Source organism: Drosophila albomicans, unplaced genomic scaffold (genome assembly GCF_009650485.2).
Source record: "Drosophila albomicans strain 15112-1751.03 unplaced genomic scaffold, ASM965048v2 utg000334l_pilon, whole genome shotgun sequence".
Lineage (NCBI taxonomy): Eukaryota > Metazoa > Arthropoda > Insecta > Diptera > Drosophilidae > Drosophila > Drosophila albomicans.
The window spans coordinates 33087-40529 of NW_026263616.1; the positions used below are offsets into that span (position 1 = coordinate 33087).

Consider the following 7443-nt stretch of genomic DNA (forward strand, 5'->3'; position numbering starts at 1 on the left):
GGCTGCCGTCGCTGGTGCTGGCCTTGTCCTCCTTATCGGATTTGTTGGCAATTCTTGCCGTCTTTGTATTCTCCTAGGCTCGAGTCGCACTGAGTCACTATTTTATATTTGATGTGCCCTGCCTTACTTTCTAGGCGGCTGGGCTTTGCCAGCTTCATGGTGAGAAAACTGGACGCGAATTCGAATTTTTGAAGGAAGGGTTGAAATTCCGCGCCAAGCGTTGATGGTTTTGCTATTTCAATGGTTCGTGTCTTGGGTGATGTTTTGCCGAACTTGTGCTAAACAGTGTACACCGAACAGCGTTTGTGTCATGCTCTATCGGATGGTTCGTAGACTTGGATAGCGTGAGGTTTTTTGCTATTTCGATCGGTTTCGTGTCTTGAGTGATTGTTCGCGACTTTGCCGATAAAAGCTGATCACGCGATGCTTTTAGTTTTAGAGCCTTAATAAGCTGTGAACTTTTTCGACGCAGGCGGCTCACGACGTGGGTAAAGTTCGAAACAGATCGTGATCAAGCTTTAAAGGCATCGATAGCTTCAAAGCTTGGAAAATTGTTCCTACGCACTGGTTGTATTTTTGCATTGGAAACTCGATTTTTTCACATATAAGAGTGTCACTGTCACTAAATTATTCGCGAGCTTTGTTGCATTTTATTGATCCCCAAGGGAAATCTAAATTGCGTCTCTGTCGGTAATGTTTTTAAATAGGTTCTATGGTTCTCCACGGAGCACAGCGGAGGCACGTCTGTTTCACTTCGAAAGTTCGAGTCGCGACTGAGAGAGAACTATACATGTGCAGTGTGTGCTCATCACACGTATATTATGTATTGGATGCATATATTTCAGTTTTTGCATATTAAGTAAAATTATGTTATTATTATTATTATTAGTCTCATCGATATAAAAATTGAATACTATTATATGGTTATATAATTATTACTTTATATAAGCATATAATGTTTAAATGTCTTTTTCAAATGAGACGGTGTTTCGTACTAAAGAATTAATATTTTGTGATAATTGAAAAATCCTCCTAGGACACTATGTGGACAGAGGTTTTACTAATATAAATATTGTCTACACGTAAATGCAGAGTAAGATAATTATGCAATTTGTCATCAAAATAAAATTAATTTTTTATTTATTTATATAACAATTGTGAATTATAACTAGCGAACGTGAATGCTATCTAATTATGGCCACATTCGTATAGTACATGTCAAGTATAACATATATATATATATACAATTATTGAATATTATCGTTTGTTATTCAAAAATATTTGTGAGTTGTCATGTATTTTACATATTTGAAGATTTATGTAATTATATTTTAAATATATTTACATAATGAAATGAACATTATTCTGGTTGATCCTGCCAGTAGTTATATGCTTGTCTCAAAGATTAAGCCATGCATGTCTAAGTACACACGAATTAATAGTGAAACCGCAAAAGGCTCATTATATCAGTTATGGTTCCTTAGATCGTTAACAGTTACTTGGATAACTGTGGTAATTCTAGAGCTAATACATGCAATTAAAACACGGACCTTCTGGAACGTGTGCTTTTATTAGGCTAAAACCAAGCGATCGCAAGATCGTTACACTGGTTTGAACTCTAGATAACATGCAGATCGTATGGTCTCGTACCGACGACAGATCTTTCAAATGTCTGCCCTATCAACTTTTGATGGTAGTATCTAGGACTACCATGGTTGCAACGGGTAACGGGGAATCAGGGTTCGATTCCGGAGAGGGAGCCTGAGAAACGGCTACCACATCTAAGGAAGGCAGCAGGCGCGTAAATTACCCACTCCCAGCTCGGGGAGGTAGTGACGAAAATAACAATACAGGACTCATATCCGAGGCCCTGTAATTGGAATGAGTACACTTTAAATCCTTTAACAAGGACTATTGGAGGGCAAGTCTGGTGCCAGCAGCCGCGGTAATTCCAGCTCCAATAGCGTATATTAAAGTTGTTGCGGTTAAAACGTTCGTAGTTGAACTTGTGCTTCATACGGGTAGTGCAACTTACAATTGTAGTTAGTACTATACCTTTATGTATGTAAGCGTATTACCGGTGGAGTTCTTATATATAATTAGGTACTTGTACTTTTTTATATGTTCCTCCTATTTAAAAACCTGCATTAGTGCTCTTCATCGAGTGTTATTGTGGGCCGGTACAATTACTTTGAACAAATTAGAGTGCTTAAAGCAGGCTTCAAATGCCTGAATATTCTGTGCATGGGATAATGAAATAAGACCTCTGTTCTGCTTCATTGGTTTTCAGATCAAGAGGTAATGATTAATAGAAGCAGTTTGGGGGCATTAGTATTACGACGCGAGAGGTGAAATTCTTGGACCGTCGTAAGACTAACTTAAGCGAAAGCATTTGCCAAAGATGTTTTCATTAATCAAGAACGAAAGTTAGAGGTTCGAAGGCGATCAGATACCGCCCTAGTTCTAACCATAAACGATGCCAGCTAGCAATTGGGTGTAGCTACTTTTATGGCTCTCTCAGTCGCTTCCCGGGAAAAAAGCTTTTGGGCTCCGGGGGAAGTATGGTTGCAAAGCTGAAACTTAAAGGAATTGACGGAAGGGCACCACCAGGAGTGGAGCCTGCGGCTTAATTTGACTCAACACGGGAAAACTTACCAGGTCCGAACATAAGTGTGTAAGACAGATTGATAGCTCTTTCTCGAATCTATGGGTGGTGGTGCATGGCCGTTCTTAGTTCGTGGAGTGATTTGTCTGGTTAATTCCGATAACGAACGAGACTCAAATATATTAAATAGATATCTTCAGGATTATGGTGTTGAAGCTTATATAGCCTTCATTCATGGTGGCAGTAAAATGTTTATTGTGTTTGAATGTGTTTATATAAGTGGAGCCGTACCTGTTGGTTTGTCCCATTATAAGGACACTAGCTTCTTAAATGGAACAAATTGCGTCTAGCAATAATGAGATTGAGCAATAACAGGTCTGTGATGCCCTTAGATGTCCTGGGCTGCACGCGCGCTACAATGAAAGTATCAACGTGTATTTCCTAGACCGAGAGGTCCGGGTAAACCGCTGAACCACTTTCATGCTTGGATTGTGAACTGAAACTGTTCACATGAACTTGGAATTCCCAGTAAGTGTGAGTCATTAACTCGCATTGATTACGTCCCTGCCCTTTGTGCACACCGCCCGTCGCTACTACCGATTGAATTATTTAGTGAGGTCTCCGGACGTGATCACTGTGACGCCTTGTGTGTTGCGGTTGTTTCGCAAAAGTTGACCGAACTTGATTATTTAGAGGAAGTAAAAGTCGTAACAAGGTTTCCGTAGGTGAACCTGCGGAAGGATCATTATTGTTTTAATGCATCTAACCGTTAATAAATTAAATTTGTTTTTCTCTTTTAGGGAATTGCAATATTTAATAAATTATGTAACTAATAAATATAAATATTTTATTCAATCATATGAGATACAATTATGCAACATATAATAATTTAAATTAGCTAAAAACCGTTTGTCATGTATTATTATTATTATTATATACTGTATTAAGAGTGTTTTATGTGTTTTGGATAAAATAAAAAACTGCGTGTATATGTACCATAATATACATGCGTTGCAAAATGTATTGTGCATATTCCAGTGCGCATACATTGGTTCGCAACACCTAAAGAAAAACAATGTTGTACCTGTTTGCAGGTTAACGCTTTACATATGTTGATCATAATAAATAAATTTAGCTAAATATACTTGTCATATATCTTATTATTATCGATTATGTAAAAACTAAGACATTTCGCAACATTTATTTAGGTATAAAAAAAAAAATTTTATTGAAGGAATTGATATATGCCAGTAAAATGGTGTATTTTTTAATTTCTTTCAATAAAAATATTCTTGACGTAATGAAATAAAAAAAAAAATTGTATCACTCTAAGCGGTGGATCACTCGGCTCATGGGTCGATGAAGAACGCAGCAAACTGTGCGTCATCGTGTGAACTGCAGGACACATGAACATCGACATTTTGAACGCATATCGCAGTCCATGCTGTTATGTACTTTAATTAATTTTTTAGTGCTGCTTGGACTACATATGGTTGAGGGTTGTAAGACTATGCTAAATAAGTTGTTTAAAATTTTTCGGAATTTTAAAGCACATTGTATATTATTGGATAATATAAGTGTGAATCTAAAAAGTTCTCGCTTAAGATATTCATAATATGAATTAATAAATGAAAATACTAAAACTCTGTTGCATGAGAAATTTGAAGAATTATATGTTCTTTATTCATTTCAAATAATATTGAGGAATGTCTAGCATAAAATATATTATTTTTATAAACTAGAATTGCCTCTTATTAACGAATATGGTATAAAGATAATTTTGTGAATATTATGGACCTTCAAGAAAAAAATAGTATATTTCAAAAATAGGCAGAGAATTGTCTATAAGTGTAATTAAACAACCTCAACTCATATGGGACTACCCCCTGAATTTAAGCATATTAATTAGGGGAGGAAAAGAAACTAACAAGGATTTTCTTAGTAGCGGCGAGCGAAAAGAAATCAGTTCAGCACTAAGTCACTTTGTCTATATGGCAAATGTGAGATGCAGTGTATGGAACGTCAATATTCTAGTATGAGAAATTAACGATTTAAGTCCTTCTTAAATGAGGCCATTTTACCCATAGAGGGTGCCAGGCCCGTATATAACGTTAATGATTATTAGATGATGTTTCCAAAGAGTCGTGTTGCTTGATAGTGCAGCACTAAGTGGGTGGTAAACTCCATCTAAAAACTAAATATAACCATGAGACCGATAGTAAACAAGTACCGTGAGGGAAAGTTGAAAAGAACTCTGAATAGAGAGTTAAAATAGTACGTGAAACTGCTTAGAGGTTAAGCCCGATGAACCTGAATATCCGTTATGGAAAATTCATCATTAGAATTGTAATATTTAATCAATATTATAACGATAGTGTGCATTTTTTCCATATAAGGACATTGTAATCTATTAGCATGTATGGAATTTATCAAACAATTTTGATAAGAGTTTATTTAAATTAGAGTGCTTGCATTTTAACATAAAATAAATTTCAAAAATTTGATAAAGTGCTGATAGATTATATGAGTACAGTGCGTTATTTTTCGGAATTATATAATGGCATGATTATCATTGATTTTTATGTTTATTATAAGCACTTGTATGATTAACAATGCGAAAGATTCAGGATACCTTCGGGACCCGTCTTGAAACACGGACCAAGGAGTCTAACATATGTGCAAGTTATTGGGATATAAACCTAATAGCGTAATTAACTTGACTATTATTGGGATTAGTTTTTTAACTATTTATAGTTGATTAACGCAATCCCGGGGCGTTCTATATAGTTATGTATAATAATATTTATATTATTTATGCCTCTAACTGGAACGTACCTTGAGCATATATGCTGTGACCCGAAAGATGGTGAACTATACTTGATCAGGTTGAAGTCAGGGGAAACCCTGATGGAAGACCGAAACAGTTCTGACGTGCAAATCGATTGTCAGAATTGAGTATAGGGGCGAAAGACCAATCGAACCATCTAGTAGCTGGTTCCTTCCGAAGTTTCCCTCAGGATAGCTGGTGCATTTAACTGTTGTATAAAATAATCTTATCTGGTAAAGCGAATGATTAGAGGCCTTAGGGTCGAAACGATCTTAACCTATTCTCAAACTTTAAATGGGTAAGAACCTTAACTTTTCTTGATATGAAGTTAAGGTTATGATATAATGTGCCCAGTGGGCCACTTTTGGTAAGCAGAACTGGCGCTGTGGGATGAACCAAACGTAATGTTACGGTGCCCAAATTAACAACTCATTCAGAAACCATGAAAGGCGTTGGTTGCTTAAAACAGCAGGACGGTGATCATGGAAGTCGAAATCCGCTAAGGAGTGTGTAACAACTCACCTGCCGAAGCAACTAGCCCTTAAAATGGATGGCGCTTAAGTTGTATACCTATACATTACCGCTAAAGTAGATGATTTATATTACTTGTAATATAAATTTTGAAACTTTAGTGAGTAGGAAGGTACAATGGTGTGCTTAGAAGTGTTTGGCGTAAGCCTGCATGGAGCCGTCATTGGTACAGATCTTGGTGGTAGTAGCAAATAATCGAATGAGACCTTGGAGGACTGAAGTGGAGAAGGGTTTCGTGTGAACAGTGGTTGATCACGAGTTAGTCGGTCCTAAGTTCAAGGCGAAAGCCGAAAATTTTCAAGTAAAAAAAAGTAACTAAAATTTATATTTTGTCATAATTAAAAAACTTGAATAATTTTGAACGTAACCTGTTGAGTATCCGTTTGTTATTAAATATGGGCCTCGTGCTCATCCTGGCAACAGGAACGACCATAAAGAAGCCGTCGAGAGATATCGGAAGAGTTTTCTTTCTGTTTTATAGCCGTACTACCATGGAAGTCTTTCGCAGAGAGATATGGTAGATGGGCTAGAAGAGCATGACATATACTGTTGTGTCGATATTTTCTCCTCGGACCTTGAAAATTTATGGTGGGGACACGCAAACTTCTCAACAGGCCGTACAATATCCGCAGCTGGTCTCCAAGGTGAAGAGTCTCTAGTCGATAGAATAATGTAGGTAAGGGAAGTCGGCAAATTAGATCCGTAACTTCGGGATAAGGATTGGCTCTGAAGATTGAGATAGTCGGGCTTGATTGGGAAACAATAACATGGTTTATGTGCTCGTTCTGGGTAAATAGAGTTTCTATCATTTTATGGTAGTTTCTTGTTCCCCGGATAGTTTAGTTACGTAGCCAATTGTGGAACTTTCTTGCTAAAAATTTTTAAGAATACTAGTTGGGCAACCAGCTAGTTCTTTTAAATTATAACGATTATCAATTAACAATCAATTCAGAACTGGCACGGACTTGGGGAATCCGACTGTCTAATTAAAACAAAGCATTGTGATGGCCCTAGCGGGTGTTGACACAATGTGATTTCTGCCCAGTGCTCTGAATGTCAAAGTGAAGAAATTCAAGTAAGCGCGGGTCAACGGCGGGAGTAACTATGACTCTCTTAAGTAGCCAAATGCCTCGTCATCTAATTAGTGACGCGCATGAATGGATTAACGAGATTCCTACTGTCCCTATCTACTATCTAGCGAAACCACAGCCAAGGGAACGGGCTTGGAATAATTAGCGGGGAAGAAGAGACCCTTTTGAGCTTGACTCTAATCTGGCAGTGTAAGGAGACATAAGAGGTGTAGAATAAGTGGAGATATTAAATTTCGGTTTAGTATCGACAATGAAATACCACTACTCTTATTGTTTTCCTTACTTACTTGATTAAATGAACGTGTGTATCATTTTCCTAGCCATTATACGGATGATATTTATTATATCTTATGGTATTGGGTTTTGATGCAAGCTTTCTTGATCAAAGT

The 7443-nt window shown here is 37.0% G+C and overlaps 2 non-coding genes and 1 pseudogene across 2 annotated transcripts; all 3 read left to right on the forward strand.

Moving 5' to 3' along the window:
• The first annotated feature begins 1362 nt into the window (after positions 1 to 1362).
• On the forward strand, positions 1363 to 3353 carry LOC117577534 (small subunit ribosomal RNA). Its single transcript, XR_004573284.1, has one exon. It is a non-coding gene; the product is annotated as a small subunit ribosomal RNA (ribosomal RNA).
• A 576-nt stretch (positions 3354 to 3929) lies between these two features.
• Positions 3930 to 4108, forward strand: LOC117577508 (5.8S ribosomal RNA). The gene has a single exon (XR_004573266.1). It is a non-coding gene; the product is annotated as a 5.8S ribosomal RNA (ribosomal RNA).
• A 356-nt stretch (positions 4109 to 4464) lies between these two features.
• LOC127566311 (large subunit ribosomal RNA) lies at positions 4465 to 7443 on the forward strand (annotated as a pseudogene; the record flags this gene model as incomplete).